We start from the raw sequence: 20,987 nt of genomic DNA on the forward strand, positions 1-20,987 counted from the left end.
TCTCGACCCTTCCTTCCATCAGATTGCATGAATGTTACTTTGATTGATTGCTAAGTGTAAAGGTGTATGGGTTGAGTGGCCGTATGGCCATTTGGCCAGCCACGTCGGCCAGTTAATGGTCTAGTTGGATGTGTGGGTGGCGGCCATGACAAAAAGAATGGGCAGCACGCACGTGAGAGCAATTTCGTCGAAAAAACGAGTTTAACAGAAGAGGCGGCGGTAGATCTGCGGGAATTGATGCGGCAACAAGTGAACGCGCAGTTGAATGATGGGATGACGTCACCCAATGGTCTGGCGAGGACAGCTCACCCCCGCGCCACGGATTCCGCCGATTCAAAATCTAATCGCCTAGATTGCACTCATGCATGTATCAACCACCGTTTTGAACTCGAGCGGCTATCCTGATCTTTCTGTAGTTCGATACGCCGAGCCTTTGGCTATCAGAACGATTGTGAAGCACACCCAAGGCGCAGACTGACTGCAGTCTTTCCCGAAAATCGCGCACTGCATTCTACAGGAACGTTGTCATTCTACAGGAACGTTGTCATCCTACAGGAACGCGGTTTCTACAGGAAGGCGGGTGCCTCACGTAAAAAGGTGGCAAATTAAAAAGGTAACCCTGAACTCTTCATGCAACTGGTTATTAAAGGTGGTAGAATTGTCGTCCACAGTCTGGTCATAGAAAAATGGTGCAATTGTTGTCTGCTGTGCCTATACTGTCATTCTACAGGATGTCAGGGTAATTAAACTGTGTTAAGTTCCTCAGGGATAAGTTTTGTGGATTATGTGCATGACATTCTACGCTCTGTCTCAGTAAACCAAATTTCTTCCACAATCACCACCTCTGGTTAAGGAGACTATTTTATCATGCCAGGTGGGTTTATTAGACGAGAACCCACTGATTCAACCAAATTAAGGGAAAACCAGGAGGTGGTGGAGCTCTTCACACGGGTTCAATGGATATCTTTTTGTGACAAATTGCAGGGTTACGACGATGAAGTGGCAGAAGAATTTTTGCAGGCTCTAAGGCCGAAATCCAAGACACTGGCCACAGTGAACTTCAGGGATCTAAGCCTCAAGCTCACCCCGCAATATATCAGTCGAATTACTGAACTTCCAATGGATTTGCCATGGGATAAGGAAGAAAGGAAGTTGAGCCAGCAGGCCAAGAAAGAATTCTTTCCACCTGAGGAGGAATTCTCGGAGGACAAAAATGGGGTGCGTAGAACCAGTTTGCTGCCACCATGGAATGAAGTTAGCCTGCAAATCATGAAGTATATAACCTGTGAAGGCCGTTTTAGCATCGTGTACGCGTATCATTTTCGGTTGCTCACTGAATTGAGGCACCGGGTTGATCTTCCTGTAGAACAGAAACTTAGCATTCCTTATTTCCTGCTACAGTCCCTAATTGAGTGTGCCACAAAGTTAAAAGAAGGCATACCAGATCAGGTAGCCCACCATGGGTTGATCAAACTTCTTGTGGAGGATGTGCTTCATTCATATAAGGTTCCCCTCTCATGGGAATCATTCAGGAATCTGACAAGAGATGGAGACATAAGGATGTTGATTGAAGAAACGGGTTCCTCCAGCAGTGAGGAAAAAGAAACAGTGGCCGAGGGAAAGAAAGAAACAGGCCAGAAGACCCCGACCACAGTGCAGAAGAAAGAACAAAAGAAGAAGCATGAGAAAAAGGATGACAAAGAAAAAGGTGACACACCCATCTTGTCAGCAAGAGAAAAGAGGTTGAAGAGCAGAACGGACAAAGCTGAGGTGGTCCACATCAGCCCAAGTACCTCATCAGCACCTGCAACCAAACCAAAAAGCAAAACCCATGCAGCAAAGCAAGCAAAGGTGGTGACACCTGTGTCTACAGGAAAGCAGAAACAGGCTTCTACAGGAAGCCCGAAAACAGTAAAAGGGTCTTCTACAGGAAGCCCGAAAATCATTGAAAAAGAGGCTTCTACAGGAAGCCCGAAAATTACCAAAACAGGGGCTTCTACAGGAAGCCCGAGAGTGGCTAAAATAGGGTCTTCTACAGGAAGCCCAAAATTGGTAAAGAAAGGGTCTTCTACAGAAGGCCCGGAAGTGGGTAAAGCAGGGTCTTCTACAGGAAGCCCGAAATCAGAAAAGAAGGGGCCCTCTACAGGGAGCCCTGAGAAAGCAAAACGCAAGAAAGAGAAGGCTGGAATTCTTGAAAAGGAGGCAGCAGCTGCGCTGGCCGCCCTTAGTACACCTCCAAAGCCAAAGGAGAAGAGAGAGAGGGAGATCCCTCTACCTTTTGAAGCCAGGAGAAGTAAGAGAATAAACACGGGCAAGCCGCAGCCTCCACCCAACAGCCAAACCATTTTAGGGGGTGTCCCTACTTCACCCAGTGAAAGATCCCCCTCTAAAACATCGGCCACCCCCGAGAGGGGAAGCCCAAAAATAACTTCCTGGACACGAAGGATAGGCCAATCAGCTTCCGAAGCCCGGCTCAAGGAAACAGGAAAGGGGGAGGAAGCGCCACCCTCGTCACCGCCAGGGGCAGAAGAGGCAGGGCCACCAAGAACAGGAAAGGAAGAGCATGCTCCGGGCCCTAGTTCTCGGCCAAGGACAAGGAGCTGGAGCAAGGTTTCTCAAGGATGAGCAAATATTTTAGCTGGGGGGTGATGATGAGCCCCAATTTTTGGTACAATTTGGGCTCATTTGGCCTATTTTACCTTGCTCAACCATTCATCTTTTATCACTTATGCATTCATTTCTTAGTATATTCGTGTTATTTGTAGGAAGAAGGGCAGGCATTATATCTATGTGGCTAATACATGATGATTTCAGGTTTTTGGCATTAAAGAGAGCAAACGACCACGTAAATGGAGACAAGGAGACAACAAAGGTGACATTGCGGGTTCATAGGGAGGTTGTCCACAGTCTTGATGACCTTCCTCGTGATTTTTACCTTAACTCCGAGCTCCAACAGCTCTCCCCACTGAGCTTAAAGGCAGCCAACACGTTCTACAGGATTAGCAGTTTACAGCAGTTTGACTTTCAGTTGGACAACCAAGCTCCACGAATGGAGGAAGCCAGCTTGATCTTCATTGTGTATAAATATGAAGGCCGTAGCCTTTGTTAGGAGCATTTTGAACTTTTGAACTGATATTGTAATTTTTGAGCACAGCTCGGTGTTTTTTTTGTAAGCCAGTTTTGGCATGACATTAGACTCTTGATTATGAATAAAGGTAAGCAGATTTGGATCTAGTTCTGAGCTTTTAAGGGAGCTATATCTCTCAGGTTAGGGCCCAACCTCAGAGCAATAGATCTCCTCTTCTTGTAGTGTTATTTGCCTTTCTTTCCAGCACTTTGTTTCTTTGTTTTGATATGCATTTCAAGAACACAGTCTACTGATTTGATTTCTTTAATAATATTGAGTAGGATTAGTTTATGGTTAAATCACTTTCAGTTGCTTAGATTAGAATAGAAGGTTTGTAATTCACTGGAGCTCCAAGAAAAGGTTGTTAGTGCCTTCACTGCCATCTCTGTTTAGAGATTGGGGTGCAGTCTATACCAACCACCAAAAAAACGCAGTCTTTTCCTACTTTTATGCAAGCTGCAACATAGTCGTTTTAATCATAGAACCATCCATGCACTCTGATTTTGAGCCATACTTCTTCATCACAACTCCATGCACAACATTTCTTCATGATTTACATTGTTGTTCATTGGTTTAATAGCACAGGTAGCACAGGTTAATGGATTCTCGTTTTTGGTGCAAGACATAAGCAATTTGTTTTATTTACACTGCTCAGTATCATTCCACTTCCTTCCTCTTCTTCTTAACCACGCCTAAAGCCACCTACTCGACCTCTGTTCAGCTCGTTTACCTTCCAACTCTTCCATTGCCACGTAGCTTCATTTTCTTGACCTTTCGTTGTTTCCATCCTTCTATTCACCAACCAACTCCGTGCACTCTCTCTCCATCTTATTTCTCTGCCCCTAAGCCATCATAAGCTCCATCCCAACCTTACCTATCCACCCATACCGCTCCATCACTTCACCATCACCCAAAACTCCCACAGTAGAATATCCTGTAGAAGGTAGCAGACTTCCTGTAGAATTCCTTAGTTTCCTGTAGGATCCCCTGCAGACATCCTGTAGGAGCCTGCAAACTTGGTTGCCGAGCACCTAAATGTTGTAGACTTCTGTGGACTGATGCTAGGGACCCCCTGGGACCTCTCCTAGCCCTCCTGACCTTTCCCAAGCTTTCTCTCCCTTCGCACCACCTCTGCACAGCCAAACCCTAATAAGAAACAAAATCATAATCACTCCAACCACTTAAGCAAAAATACAAAAACAATGTTCTTTTTAATGGAAGTATTTTGAGTTCATACATTTCACATCACTAGAAGTAATGGCATCATCGTTAGACATTGGCACTCTCACTATTGCATCCTAGAGGTTAAACTAGTCAGATTAGGGTTTACTAGGGTTTCCATGTTTTGGTTGGCTTTCAGTTCATTTTTGCAAAGTAGATTAATTTCCTTTGAAATAGCCTTCGTCCATCATTTAGAAAGCTTCTTCTGAGACATATAGAAGTTGGCTTGAGCCCTAGTGGACTTGTGCCAGCTGACCAAGTGACAACTGCGACAAGAGCTAGTACTTGTGCATACAACACCGTCGCTTCCAAGTTTGTACGAACTACCGGGTTGATAAAATTAGAGATAGGAAGCTCCAGGAGTTGTAGCATTATTGCTACAATACTGGAGCCCACCAGGTACCCCTTCGAGTAGTAGCGCATTAGATAGAACCACGCATGGACTGTCTTCCAAGTACCCTCTGGGTATATCAGAAGCCCCCTAGGCTCTCTTGAAACCTCGCCATAGATAAACCGTCGGCCGTCTTGCTGCTAGAGTACACCGACAATACCACTCGGGGAGATTACTCGCGCATATGATAGAGTAGTTGGGTTGTACGACTAAGGGTACGGTTGATCCTCCTTGGTTAGTTCCCTGAAAGATTGGGCCGAGTACTACTGTCGGACCCTTATGTATATTGTGATCTGTAGCACCTGACACTCCTTGAGACCATAATTCCCTTGTCTCTCTCTAGATCACGCATCATCTTTTCCAAATGAGATCTAGCAGGTTGGGTTCTGTCGCAGCCACAACAATCAGTTTTCCATTCAGATCCAGGAGTTTGGGTTCTGTAGCAGTCGCAACAATCAGATCTGCCATTTAGATATAGCAACATGAGTTCGATCACTGCCAAATTCCTACTCATACTCTGCAGTTGAGGGTTTCGCCGACAGATCTGACTATTTGTGTGGCTCCTATACCTGGGCGTGATTCTCGCAAGACATTGGGCAGAATTAACTTTTCTGGGAATTAGCTACTGCATTATTCCTAAGCGAGGAGTAAAACTCCTTTGTTTGAGACCCTCCCGAGACGCTTATAGGAGACTTAGCCCATAAGAATCAAGTCGACAGGCTAAGCAAGGTGGTACCATTCACTTGTCAGCGTCAAAATTTCGGGTGGTCCCAATTTTTTTTCATAGTAATGACAAACGCACCGGATATGTGCATGGTACAAACCAGAGCTCAAGCTATGGCCAATGAGAAGATAGACACCCTTGAACAAAAGTTGGAGGCATGAACGAAGCAGATCTAGACCTTAAATGACACAATCACAAAGGGCAAGTCGAGGGAACAATCGGAGGCATATGATTTTAATGAAAACCTTGAGGGCGAGTCTAGCCATTCTCTTCACTTCTATGGAAACCACCAACAGTCCCAGCCTCGACCACCCAAGTTGGACATGTATAAATTTGATAGCTCTCATTCAGCCATATGGCTATCACAAATGGAGCAATATTTCACATTGAATCACATCAAAGATGATGCGACTAAGCTAAGTGTGGGAAGCCTGTACTTGGACCAAGAAAGATGGCAATGGTGGCAGTGGCATCAACGCTGCTATGCAAGGCCAATGACTTGGCAGATATTCTCAAAATCCCTTTCTGATCGCTTTGACCATGAATCTAACTTTTTGGGTCATCTTACTAAGCTCCAACAGACAGGCATAGTGCAAGAATATATTAAAGCCTTTGAAGCATTAGCCTTCCGCACAAGAGGTCTAGCAGATTAATTCTACTTGGAATGTTTTATTAGTGGTCTCAAAGACACCATACAAGCCCACGTCCGAATGCAACACCCAGTCTCATGGCTAGCAGCTTGCAAGACAGCTCGTGAAGTAGAACGCACGTTAGCGGCCTAGTCGACTCGTCCAAATTTCATAGCCAAGGGACGCCCCACCTAGGCTCCGAGCACTACCCAAACACTTAAGGTTAAAAAGGTGTCATCGGCGGACATGGCGGAAAGAAGAAAGCAAGGATTGTGTTAGTACTGTGATGAGAAATACTCCCTGGGGCATAAATGCAAGGAACCCAAATTCTTTCAAATTGATTCTACTAATCATAGTTCATCTGAGGAAGCCCCACCATTTGAGGGACCAGAGGAGGAAGATGAGGACAACCAGCCGGACAATGAGCTCCCAGCTACACCTGAAGAACTAGTTATCTCGCTTCATGCTTTGGCAGGAATTTCTTCTCCCAAAACTCTCAAAATCAGAGGTTTTATTAAGCATCGCCTTGTAGTAGTCTTGATTGATAGTGACAGTATGCATAACTCTATCCATCATAGGGTCGCTGAAGGAGTGCATTGTTTTGTCAGAGTAGTCTCTAATTTCCAGGTCTAGATTGTTGATGGGGGGACAATGAAATGTGAAGGCCACTGTGAAAATGTCAAACTTCAAATGGAGGATTATCACCTAAAGACCCACATGTTTTCCATCAACATGGGTGGGTGTGACATTGTTTTGGGTGTTGAATGGCTCTGCACACTCATCCCAATCACAATGGATTTCTAGGAGTTATATATGAGCTTTAAGTAGAATAACCACACACATACCCTCCGCGGACTCTAGACAGGTACTCCTTCTATCATCAGCTCGCATTGGATGGAAAAATTGTTTAAAAAGGGCCACCATGGAGTTATAGCCCAATTTAATGCTATCCAGGACTTCAAACCCACTTCTCTTCATATTCATCCTGAGATGCAACAGGTCTTAAACAACCATCTGCAGGTCTTTGACAAGCCTCATGAGCTTCCACCCTCGAGAGAGGAACATGATCATAGCATTACTTTGGTCCCAGGGGCACAACCACCAAATGTGCGCCCATATAGATATCCTTTTGCCCAAAAGAATGAAATTGAAAAAATCACCAAGGAACTCTTGGAAGTTGGTGTCATTCATCCTAGCATTAGTCCTTATTCATCGCATATGGTCATGGTGCTCAAGAAAGATGGGGATGGCATATGTGTCCAGACTTTAGGGCCCTCAACAAGCTGACGATCAAAGATAAATTTCCCATCTCGGTTGTTGATGATTTGCCGGTTGAACTAAATGGGGCTCAATTCTTTACTAAGCTCGACCTTCATTCGGGCTATCACCAAATTCGCATGAAAGAAGTAGACATTCCAAAGACTGCTTTCCGAACTATGAAGGCCATTATGAATTCCTAGTCATTCCATTTGGTCTCTGTAATGCCCCATCCACTTTTCAGAGCCTCATGAATTACCTACTCAAACCATATCTCAGAAAATTTGTCCTTGTTTTCTTTGATGGCATCCTTATCTATAGCCTCACCTGGGAAAAACATCTTCAACATGTAGATCTGCTCTTGCAACTGCTCCGGAAGCATAAATTATTTGTCAAATTGTCCAAGTGCTCTTTCGACCTGGAAGAAGTTGAGTATTTGGGCCACATTGTGGGGCGTGAAGGTGTTAGGGTGGATCCCAAAAAGATCCATGAAATGCAGTATTGGCCTCAACCAAAGACCTTGAAGAGCTTGAGGGGATTTTTGGGTCTCACCGGCTACTATCGCAAATTTGTCCACAATTATGGTCGCATTACTACACCCTCACTCACCTTCTCAAGAAAAATCCATTCCTCTGGAATGATGAAGCGCAACAGGAATTTATAGCTCTCAAACATGCCATGTGTTCCACTCCCGTATTGGCACTACTAGACTTCACCAAATCTTTTGTGATTGAATGTGACGCTTCAGGTACGGGTATTGGGGTTGTCTTAATGCAGGAAGGTCGACCCTTAGCCTTCACTAGCCAACAACTAAGTGGGAAAAATCTGGGACAATCTACCTATGAGAAGGAGATGATGGCCATCTTACATGCAGTGGATACCTGACGACCATACTTATTGGGGCGGCGTTTCCAAATCTGCACAGACCATCAAAGCCTTAAATATTTTTTGGAGCAACGCCTATCCTCGCCACAACAAAATAAATGGCTAGCCAAAATGTTGGGATATGATTATGAGATAATTTACAAGAAAGGGCACAAAAATGTCGTAGCGGATGCTTTATCACGCCAATTTGAGGAGGAAAGCACCCTGCTAGCAATCTCTCTTCCCATTCCAGAGTGGATTGAAGAGGCTCGCAAGGAATGGTTTTCACATCCTTTGCTCTCCCAACTCATTAATAAATTGCAGGTGGATCCAAATTCCACAGCGAGCTACTCTTAGCAGGATGATATTCTTCGCTACAAGGACAAAGTAGTGATATCACCAACATCCACCCTCAAAAGTCGCATTTTTGCAGAGTTGCACTCATCTCCCACTGCAGGCCATTCAGGCTTTCAGAAGACTTATGCTCGCACTCACCGTTCATTCTTTTGGATAGGCATGGAAAAGGACACTCTTACTTTTGTAGCTGAGTGTGATGTGAGTCAGCGCCACAAAGGAGAAATAGTCAAATCCCCAGGCACATTACACCCATTGCCCATCCCTGCCTCAATCTGGACAGAGGTTTCTATGGATTTCATTATGGGCCTTCTGAAGTCAAGCAATAAGTCAGTCATCATGGTGGTTGTGGACAGACTTTCTAAGTATGCTCATTTTTGCACCCTACCCCACCCTTTTACACCAGCTTTGGTGGCTCAATCTTTCATGGACCAGATCTTCAAATTGCATGGCATGCCCACTTCCATTGTGTTTGATCGTGACCCAATCTTCACCAGTAACTTTTGGCAGGAACTCTTCAAGCTACAAGGTACCCAACTACAACTCAGTACTTCCTATCATCCCCAAACTGATGGTCAAACTGAAGCAGTCAACAAATATCTGGAGACCTACCTCAGGTGTTTCACTTCAGAAAAGCAACATATATGGGTATAGTGGTTACCTCTAACTGAATGGTGGTATAATACTAACTATCATGCCACCACCAAAATGACTCCATATGAAGCAATTTATGGTCAACTCCCTCCTTCACCTACTTCTTATATCCAGGGATGCTCGAAGGTACAAGTAGTGGATCAACTCCTACAGAACCGCGCAACCATGCTTGCCCACCTCAAAGAGAATTTCCATCAAGCTCAAAATCGCATGAAGCAACAGGCAGACCAACATCGTTCAGAGCGCAAATTTCAAGAAGGGGATCAGGTATTCTTGAGGCTACAACCATATAAGCAAACATCACTCAAAGACAAGGGTTGTCAGAAATTATCTCCAAAATTCTACGAACTGTATCAAATACTTCAGCGTATCGAAGAAGTAGCCTACAAGCTAGCCTTGCCACCCACTGCAAAAAATCCATCCCGTCTTCCATGTCTCATGCCTCAAGAAAGTGGTTGGGAACCGTTGCAAAATTCAAACCAATCTACCGGAATTGGATGAAGAAGGTTCAATCTGGCTCCAACTTGAACAGGTTCTTAACACGCGATAACGACACCTGTGCAGCTGCACGATCAAGGAAGTCCTCGTCAAGTGGAAAGACACCTCACCAGAAGATGCGACCTGGGAACCAACCACTGTTCTTCAGCAGTTTCTGCAGCTTTAGCCTTGAGGACAAGGCTATTTTTATGGGGGAGGGCATGTTAGGGTCCAACCCTAACCCCCTTATTTATGTAATAGGGTCGAGTCATAGTTATAGTTAGTTAAAGAGTCAATAAAGCCCATATTAAAAATTGTAAGTGGTTGACCCGCATTTAAAGAAGGGACCACAATTGTTTGCAAATGGGCCGTGGTATTAGATAGATGGTATTAATAAGAACCATGGTACTGACCCATGGTATTGCATGTATGAATCCTATATAATGGATAGAGACTCCCATTGAGGAGCGTCATGTCTTATTTTGTAATTGAGCCTAGCTCTATTGGAGGTTGCCCCCTCGAAGAGGCAAGTAAACATTGCTTTCCTTTCTGAATAATAAAATACATCCTGTTATTTCTTATTGTTCTGTGTTTTGGGTATATTTCTTCGCATATTTGGTATTCTAGTATCGTCTCGCAGGTCAAGAGCATAACGTTGGCATAACATGGGTTCTCCATAGTGGAAAAGAAAAAGAGAAGTTCATTTCCAACCCTATACCTTCTATAAAGAAGAAACTTAGATTTGAAATAACAGAGAGATAAATTGTAGCCTCTCTTGTTGAGATGGGAACCCCTCTAAAGTAGGAAAAACCTCCCAAACCAAAAATATCACCATGGCAAAGAAAACCAATAATTTGTTGGGAGTGCCAGAATTTTAGAAGACATACACGAAGGAGAAAGATCCTTGTGTAAAAGAAGCAATCTTCTCAAACGATAATTCATATAAAAGAAATTCCTAGTCCCAAGGAACCATTTGAGACATCCCTTGCAAAGAGAGTAGAGTCACAATAGCTTGAAGAGTTTAGGGAAGAACTATAGGAGTAAGAAGCATTTGTAGAGCAATTATAGGAGGAAGAATCATATAAAGAAGAATTATAGGGGGAGAAGAAGGAGATACTTTGCAGGAAAAAGCAGAGCCACTACAAGAAACAATGTAGGAAGAATAAAAAAACATTATAGGAAACATTGAAAAAGATAAAAAAACAATAGGAAATAGAAAAGCTACAAGAAACATCAGTCTAAGCAATATTACAAGAAAGGGCATCACAAACATTCAAGGTGCATCATACCCCACAAGAACAACTAAAAAAAAGGACTCCTCACCCACATCTTCAACAACTTGAAGAAACCAAAGCCTTTATAAAAGGACATAAGCCATAGCCTACATAAAGAGTTAGAACTTCTACAAAAAGGTGGATGCATCCAAAATCCTTGAGACTCCCTCCTAGGGGACAACTACAACCTCATCACCTCCTGCCCCATGTCATGCTGGAAATTGAGAAGGCAAAGATAAATGCACATAGGTGGAAGAGGATAGCAACATAAAAAGGGGTTACATATGTGGGTACACTGGAGGATGAGGTTGTCCAACTCAAAGAATAAATGACACTCCTCAATCACTAAGAGGCCAATAGAAGGAAACATAGATAAATAGAACAAACAATTGAGATAATGTTATGAAACCAACTCACAAAAAGATAGAAAAGATAGTTCAACGCCTTATAATTCAGCCTCTTCGAGGGGGCAACCTCCTTTACATTACACAAATGAATAATTCTTTGATGATGCAAATGACAAGACCTCCTTTCTATATATAGGAGTCTAAGGGGTCATAATATAATCAGAGCTGACATAACAATAATAATGTAAGGGCACAATAATAACAATAGTGGGCTTCTATGGGGCACAATAATAACAATATGGGGACTACATGGGTACAACAATATAATAAGGGGGTTGTACTAATAACAATAAGGGGTTACATTAGTAGTATAGGGGTCTAACATGCCCTTCTCCTTCAAAAAGTGTTGTCCTCAACGCTTGAGTAGTTCTTGATGATTTTGTATAAAATGCTTGTCCTCCCATGTGGAATATTCAGCGGATAAGTTCTTCCACTTGATGAGATACTCTGAAATTGATCGATTTCCTAGCTGTCGGGTTCTTGTTTCTGTGACTGCTCCAGGTTCCAATATGATTTTTCCTTCCTCTTCAAGTTTTGGCAATATTGTTTGAACTGGGATATTCTGCAACTTTTGAATGACTGGTCACACTTCTTTGTCCTTCTTCCATTCATCCGTTGGTTCGTTTATCCAATCTGGTTGGATAATAGAAATAGCACAAAACAATGCTTCCACATCCTCCTTTCTTGAGAGTGCATCTGCAACAAAATTTTGCTTCCATTTTCTATAGATGATGTCAAAGTCATAACCCAACATATTTGTGACACATTTTTTTCTATTATTCTAAAGATAATAGTTGTTCTAAAAAGCATTTAAGACTATCATGATTCATTTTTACCTTGAAGTGTCTTCCCATTCAGTAAGGTCGCCATTTCTTAAGTGCATGTAGTATTGCCAACATTTCCTTCTCATAAATAGCTTGCTTGAGATGTAGCAGTAAAAATACCCAATCACCTACATCAAAACATTTTTCACTACGATGTTGATCTACCTGTTGTTTCATTCGATTTTTCACCAAAGTGGCATTATCCTTTAAAAGTTGGAGAACTTGTTGTTGATGCTCGATGTGATTTTTCACTGCTTGAACCTTTTTCTTCTTGATATGTCCTTCTATCTTTAGAGTTTGAGGAGTGGTAATTTCTTCCAATCCTTTACAAGATATGGTCGGATTCATTTCTTGATGCTCGATGTGATCTTTCACTTCTTGAACATTTTTCTTCTTGATATGCCCTTCTATCTTGATAGTTTGAGGAGTGGTAATTCCGACAAATGAATTACAAGATATGGTTGGATTCATTTCTTCTTTCTCGATGTGATCTTTCACTTCTTGCACCTTTTTCTTCTTTATATGTCCTTCTATCTTGAGATTTTGAGGAGTGGTAATTATTGCCAATGCTTTACAAGATATGGTCTAATTTATTTCTTCTTTCTCCAGGGTTGGGTCCTAGCGTATATCCTCTTCTTTTGATGTTTCTTGATCATTTTCTTCCTCATCTTCATACTCTATGTAAAATAATTTCTTCTTAGCACACTTATGACCTTTAGTGCATTTGCTATCACAATTAAAACAAAGCCCTTTTTCTCTTTTTTCTTCCAATTGTTGTGGTGTAGGTTGTGGAAGGCTAGGAGAAACAACACTTCCATCTTTATAGTTGTGAGGGTAGACTTCCTTGTTGCCATAATTTTACTTTCCACTATGTAACAAATCCCTTTTACTCTTTCCAATTGTTGTGGTGTTGCTCTAAAGAAGGTGTTGCTCTTTGTATCCTCATAATGTGTTATCATTTTCTCCATGAAAATTGACCACGTAACAAGTTGTTTACGAGAACAAAGCCCTTTATACCATAAAAATTGATCTGGTTCTAAATATGAAGATTCAATACGTACCTTTTGTAATAGTTTCACCTCATGTAGATCGAAATATTGTTTCATATGTAGTATCCAATTTACCGGATCCTTGCCATCAAACTTCCTCATATCACCTTTTCTTGATTTTAGGAGCTCGATCTTGAAATGACCATAACTCTGTAATTCTGGCTCTTCCAGCTCTGAAATTGTGAACCACAGTGGCCCTCTATGTCCTCTTACCAATGCCACCAGTCTGATCAATATTGGATTCTACAAGAAAGAGTTATGCACAATCTCCCAAGATGACCTGGTTATATACCTTTTCAAAAGAGCGAACTTGTATGAAGTGCCACGTGTCCATGGTTTGACCTTTGGATCTGAAAAATATGTACAAGAAACTACAGTCCATCCTCTTTTTGTAACTTCTTACGAAATTTCAATCTAATGCTCAGAGAGATAGTTATGATGATTTTCCCAAGGTGGTCTATTTGGAATGTAATTCAAGGGTCTACAAAAACCCTAACTTCCTCAGACTATATCTCCGAAAATATAGTGAGACAGGATCTGAAATTTGGAGCGAAGGTTCAGACCGATTTCTTCTCAAATGGGTTTTTTTCTTAGCTTCTGAAACATCGAAGTGAAAGAGTTATAGTGAAAATTCCACGATGACCTGTTTTAGCTTAAATTCTGGAGCTTGCAAAAACCCTAACTTCCTCAGATCATATTTCTGATAATATAGTGAGACAAGCTCTAAACTTTGGACCTGAGCTTCAACACGATTTCTCCTCAAATGGGTTTTTGTTTTAACGTCTGAAATGGCGCAGAAAAAAATTTATAGCGAAAATGCCATGATGACCTGTTTGGAGCAGCGAAACCCTAGAATCCAAAGATCTGATACCAAATGTTATGAAACCAGCTCACAAAAAGATAGAAAAGATAGACCAACGCCTTATAATTCAGCCTCTTCGAGGGGACAACCTCCTTTACATTACACAAATGAACGATTCTTCGATGATACAAATTACAAGACCTCCTTTCTATATATAGGAGTCTAAGGGGTCATAATATAATCAGAGCCGACATAACAATAATAATGTAAGGGCACAATAATAACAATAGTGGGCTTCTATGAGGCATAATAATAACAATATGGGGACTACATGGGTACAAAAATATAATAAGGGGATTGTACTAATAACAATAAGGGGTTACACTAGTAGTATAGGGGCCTAACAGATAACAACTGCAAATTGAATCAACAAAAATGGTTGGCAGTGACCAGTGAAGAAAAAATGGAGGCTAATCTAGGTATCATGGCCCACTTATCCTTAGAGGTGGACAATTTCAGACAACCAACTAGAACTTACAATGTCTTCTTGAAGGAGCAATGGTGCAAATTCCATAATTCCCTGATTAGCACAACAAGGAGGATTCCAATCACAAACATCCAAGGATTTCATCGGGATATGCCAAAACTGCATTGTGGAGGAGAAAGCCAAACTATGCGAATTATACTTAGATAATATGATATTACTTGACGTACCATCATGGGATCCAAACCCCCATGTGGGGGATGTCTAGCTTCTAGCATTTTCCTTCTGGCTAAGGCATGAAGAGAGGAGGGTTAAGGAGGTGAAGAAAACATTAGGGGATGAGATTACCAAACCACTATGGATAAGAGTAAAGGTACCTAATCCCATAACCATTATCATAACCCACAACATCCTTATGGAGTACCAGCATGTTGGGTCCCTATAATACTAGTGATTACCCCATTACTATTGTAGTTATACCCCTTATTTATATTGTTGTGCCCCTATTACCCCCATATTGTTATTTCTGTGCCCCATAGAATCCCTCTATTGTTATTTTTGTGGCTTTATATTATTATTGTTAGGTCGGCTGGATTATATTGTGACTCCTTAGACTCCTATATATAGAAAGGAGGTTTTGTCATTTGTATCATCCAAGAATTGTTCATTTATGTAATGTAAAGGAGGTTTCCCCCTCGAAGAGGCTGAATTCTAAGGCGTGGATCTCTCTTTTCTATCTTTTTGTGAGCTGGTTTCATAACATTTGGTATCAGAGCTTTGGATTCTAGGGTTTCGCTGCTCCAAACAGGTCATCGTGGCATTTTCGCTATAACTTTTTTTCTGTGACGTTTCAGAAGTCGCAAAAAAAACCCATTTGAGAAGAATTGGCGCTGAACCTTGGGTCCAAATTTCAGAGCTTTTCGCGCGATATTTTCGGAGATATGATCTGAGGAAGTTGGTCTTTTTGCAGACTCCTGAATTACATTCAAAACAGGTGACCTGGGGAAAATCGTCATAACTTTCTCTCTGAGGATCGGATTGAAATTTCGTAAAAAGGTACAGAAAGAGGACGGACTGTAGTTTCTTGTATGTGTGTTTCAGATTCAAAGGTTGAAACAGTGACTCGTGGCACGTCGTACAAGTTCGCTCTACTGAACCAGTCTAAAAGCAAGTCACTGTGGGAGATTTCACATAACTCTTCCTTGGAGAATCCAATTTGGCTCAGACTTGTGGCATTGGAAAGAGGACGCAGAAGGCTACTACAGGTAGCAATTTCAGAACTGGATGATCCGAAATTACAGAGATACATCAGATTCAATATCAGGCTTCTATAAAGTGAAAAAAGGTGTGTAGTTTTTTTTTAAATTTTTATGTAAGCTTGGTTTAACGGAATTCAAAGGGCATAGTAAAGCATTATTATCGGTAACTGATGCCCCGAGGAAAGAAAATGCAAACACCTAGTAAGGAACCTGAAAGCTCTAGCATGACTCATGAAGAAGAGGAAGAAATGCTACATGATATATCAAAATTACAAGAACAAGTGCAACAAATGTCACGCTCACAAAAGCTAACAGAAGCTAAGATAAGTGGCGTGGAATCTAAGATAAATGGCATGGAATCTAAGATAAATGGTGTGGAATCTAAGATAAAGGGCATGGAAACTAAGTGGAGGATTCGATGGTAAATTTGAAGATAGATTTGAAGACAGACATGGAAGAATTGAAGAAGTTGCTACAAGAAAGGGTCACTAATGGTGAAAAGGTAGTAAAGGAAACTCATGATGAGAACAAAAGAAATGTTAATCATGATTCCATAGACTCTAATGTTGGATCGAAGACTCACCATGTTCCAAAAATCGATATGAGGAAGTTTGATGGCAAGGATCCCGCCACATGGATATTACAGATGGAGCAATTCTTCGATCTCAATAATGTGCAAAACACACAAAAGGTACGTATGGCAACTTTATATTTGGAACCAAATCAGTTTGTATGGTATCAATGGCTTTGTTCTCGTAAACAATTTATCACTTGGGCAATTTTTACGGAAGAATTGATAGCACATTATGAGGATACAAAAAGCAACACTTTTTTTAGCCAATTGATAAGTCTCAAACAAAAGGGTTCAATAATGGAGCACATTGAGGAGTTCCAAAAATTGAACATAAGGGTAAAAGATATTCCAGAGGAGCATAGGATTGATGTGTTCATAGGGTCTTTAAAGGATAATATCCAACATGATGTGCGCCTTTGGGAACCTGATTCATTAGAGAAGGCATTCAGGTTAGCAAGAAAAATGGAAAGCAAAATTATGGCAACTAGGAAGCATACCACTCACAACTATAAAGATGGAAGTGTTGTTGCCCATAGTCTTCCACAACCTACAAGGTTGACACCACAACAATTGGAAGAAAAAAGAGCAAAAGGGCTTTGTTACAATTGTGATAGCAAATACACAAAAGGTCATAAGTGTGCTGAGAAGAAATTATTCTACATAGATTGTGAAGAGGAAGAAGAAAAGGAGCAAGAAAGGTCAAAAGAAGAGGATATATTCCAGGAACAAAGCCTAGATGAAGAACAAATAAATCCGACCATATCTTGTAATGCATTGGCGGGAATTACCACTCCTCAAACCATCAAGATAGAAGGACAAATCAAGAAGAAAAAGGTAATAGTGTTGATTGATTCAGGAAGCACCCACAATTTTATTCATTGTAGGGTAGCAAAAGAATTGAATTGCTTCCTATATCCAGCACCAGAGTGTCAAGTGATGATTGCAAATGGAGGAACAATAAATTGCTCTGGAAAGTGCCATAATATCAAGCTATCCATGGGAGAATATGTATTGACTAGCCCAATGCTTTCCATTCCAATGGGAGGTGCTGATGTTGTACTAGGAGTCCAATGGCTACAATCCTTGGGTACAATAGCTTTTAATTTTCAAGAACTTTTCATCAAATTTTCTTGGAAGGAAAGGAAGTTGAATTAAGGGGTATTGCAGGGAAACCAGGAAAGATAATCAGCTCTAATGGTATGACAAAGCTTCTAAAAAAGGAGCAAAGAGGTGTAATTGCACAATTATGTTCGCTAGATGTTTCCACATTGGAATCATCTATTTCTCCAGATCTCCAAAAAGTCTTGGACAATCATTCCAAGGTATTTGAGACTCCCAAAGGTCTCCCACCTATGCGTGATCATGATCATGCTATTCATCTGATTCCAGGAAGTGTTCCTCCAAACATCAGGCCGTACAGATATCCCTATGTCCAAAAAAGTGAAATTGAACGTATGGTTGCAGAAATGCTAGAGGCTGGTATAATTCAACCGAGTCAAAGTTCTTTCTCAGCTCCAGTAGTATTGGTGCACAAGAAGGATGGATCATGGCGCATGTGTCCAGATTATAGGGAGCTCAACAAGCTCACTATTAAAGATAAGTTCCCCATTCCTGTTATTGATGAATTACTGGATGAATTGCATGGATCAATTTACTTCACCAAGTTGGATCTTCGTTCGGGATATCATCAAATCAGAATGAAGATTGAAGACATTCCGAAAACGGCATTTAGAACTCATGAGGGTCATTATGAATTTTTGGTCATGCCTTTTGGCCTTACCAATGCACCTTCAACATTTCAAGGTTTGATGAATTCAATTTTCAAACCATTCCTTAGAAAATTTGTGTTAGTATTTTTTGATGATATACTAATCTACAGCAAGTCTTGGAAGGATCATGTTGAACATGTTGACAGGGTGCTACAACTATTGGAGGAGAAACAATTATATGCAAAAAGATCCAAATGTTTCTTTGGAGTCCAGGAGGTGGAATATTTGGGTCATATTGTATCTCATGAAGGAGTTAAGGTAGACCCTAGCAAAATTAAAGCCATTAAGGAATGGAAAATCCCCACATCCATAAAGCATCTGCGAGGATTTCTTGGGTTGACAGGGTATTATCGCAAGTTTGTTAAGAATTATGGGAGAATAGCAGCACCTCTAACAACATTATTGAAGAAAGATTCATTTTCATGGACTCCGGAAGCAACAAAGGCCTTTGAACATCTTAAAGAGGCAATGTGCCAAGCACCGGTCTTAGCTACACCGGACTTCACAAAAACCTTTATTGTGGAATGTGATGCTTCAGGAAATGGAATTGGTGTTGTTCTAATGCAAGATGAAAGACCCATTGCTTTTGAAAGTCGTCCAATCAAGGGAAAGTTTTTAAGCAAAGCTATTTATGAGAAGGAAATGTTGGCAATACTCCATGCACTTAAGAAATGGCGACCCTACCTAATGGGAAGACACTTCAAGGTAAAAACGGATCATGATAGCCTTAAATACTTTTTAGAACAAAGATTATCCTCTGAAGAGCAACAAAAGTGGGTCACAAAGATGTTGGGTTATGACTTTGAAATCATCTACAAAAAAGGGAAGCAAAATGTGGTGGCAGATGCACTCTCAAGAAAGGATGAGGATGTGGAAGCATTGTTGTGTGCCATTTCTATTATCCAACCAGATTGGATAAACGAAGCAAGGGAGGAATGGAAGAATGACGAAGAAGTGTGGGCACTTATTCGAAAGCTACAACAAGATTCCAGTACTTCTGATACATTTAGCTGGAAAAATGATTCGTTATGGTACAAAGATCGCTTATACCTCTGTAAGAATTCCCAGCTAAAACAAAAGATTCTTATGGAATTGCACACTTCTCCCTTAGGAGGGCACTCAGGATTTTTAAAAACTTACCACAGGGTTAAGAAGGAATTTTTTTGGGATGGCCTTAAATCAGATATTCAAAAGTTTGTGGCGGAATGTTTGGTTTGCCAGCAAAATAAAGTTGAAACAATTAAGACACCGGGTCTATTACAACCTTTATCCATTCCAAGCCAACGTTGGGAGGAGGTTTCAATGGATTTTATCACAGGTTTACCCAAGTCTGAGGGAAAGAGTGTCATCATGGTGGTAGTTGACAGACTTACCAAGTATGCACACTTTTGTGCATTATCACATCCATTTAAAGCCAGTACAGTTTCTACTGCATTTATGGAAACAGTTCAAAAGCTACATGGAAACCCAAAGATTATTGTAAGTGACAGAGATCCCATTTTCACTGGAAATTTTTGGACAGAATTATTTTCTTGTCTTGGTACTCAGTTAGCTCATAGCTCATCTTATCATCCTCAATCTGATGGGCAAACTGAGATAGTAAACAAATGTTTGGAAGGATATCTTCGTTGCTTTGTATCTGATAAACAGACACAATGGGTCAAATGGTTGCCTCTGGCTGAATGGTGGTATAACACTTCCTTCCATACAGCAACAAAAATGACCCCATTTATGGCACTTTATGGGTATCAACCACCATCCATCACATCATATTTAAGAGAAAATTCTAAGGTTCAGGCAGTGGAACATCACATCGAACATCAACAACAAGTCCTCCAACTCTTAAAGGATAACCTCGTGTTGGCACAAAATAGAATGAAACAACAGGCAGATCAACATCGCAGTGAAAGAAGTTTTGATGTAGGTGATTGGGTATTCCTACGGCTACAACCATATAAGCAAATGTCCCTAAAGCAAGCTAAGAAGGATAATAAATTATCACCAAAGTATTATGGTCCGTACAAGGTGTTGCAAAAGATTGGTACTATGGCATACAAATTGGAGCTTCCTGCAGCTTCTCGATTGCACCCAGTTTTCCATGTTTCATGTTTAAAGAAGGTTATAGGTGACAAGCTCCCAATTCAAACAATATTGCCAGAACTTGACGAGGAAGGAAAAATTATATTGGAACCGGAAGCAGTCACAGAAACAAGAACTCGACAGCTACGAAATCGATCAATTTCAGAGTATCTTATCAAGTGGAAGAACTTATCCGCTGAAGATTCCACATGGGAGGATGAGAATTTTATGCAGAAGTATCCAGAACTACTCAAGCGTTGAGGACAACACTTTTTTGAAGGAGAGGGGCATGTTGGGTCCCTATAATACTAGTGATTACCCCATTACTATTGTAGTTATACCCCTTATTTATATTGTTGTGCCCCTATTACCCCCATATTGTTATTTCTGTGCCCCATAGAATCCCTCTATTGTTATTTTTGTGGCTTTATATTATTATTGTTAGGTCGGCTGGATTATATTGTGACTCCTTAGACTCCTATATATAGAAAGGAGGTTTTGTCATTTGTATCATCCAAGAATTGTTCATTTATGTAATGTAAAGGAGGTTGCCCCCTCGAAGAGGCTGAATTCTAAGGCGTGGATCTCTCTTTTCTATCTTTTTGTGAGCTGGTTTCATAACAAACATCCAAGGATTTCATCGGGATATGCCAAAACTGCATTGTGGAGGAGAAAGCCAAACTATGCGAATTATACTTAGATAATATGATATTACTTGACGTACCATCATGGGATCCAAACCCCCATGTGGGGGATGTCTAGCTTCTA

Source organism: Pinus tabuliformis, chromosome Q (genome assembly GCF_031772625.1).
Source record: "Pinus tabuliformis cultivar Carrire ecotype Pingquan chromosome Q, CPIR1, whole genome shotgun sequence".
Classification (NCBI taxonomy): Eukaryota; Viridiplantae; Streptophyta; class Pinopsida; order Pinales; family Pinaceae; genus Pinus; species Pinus tabuliformis.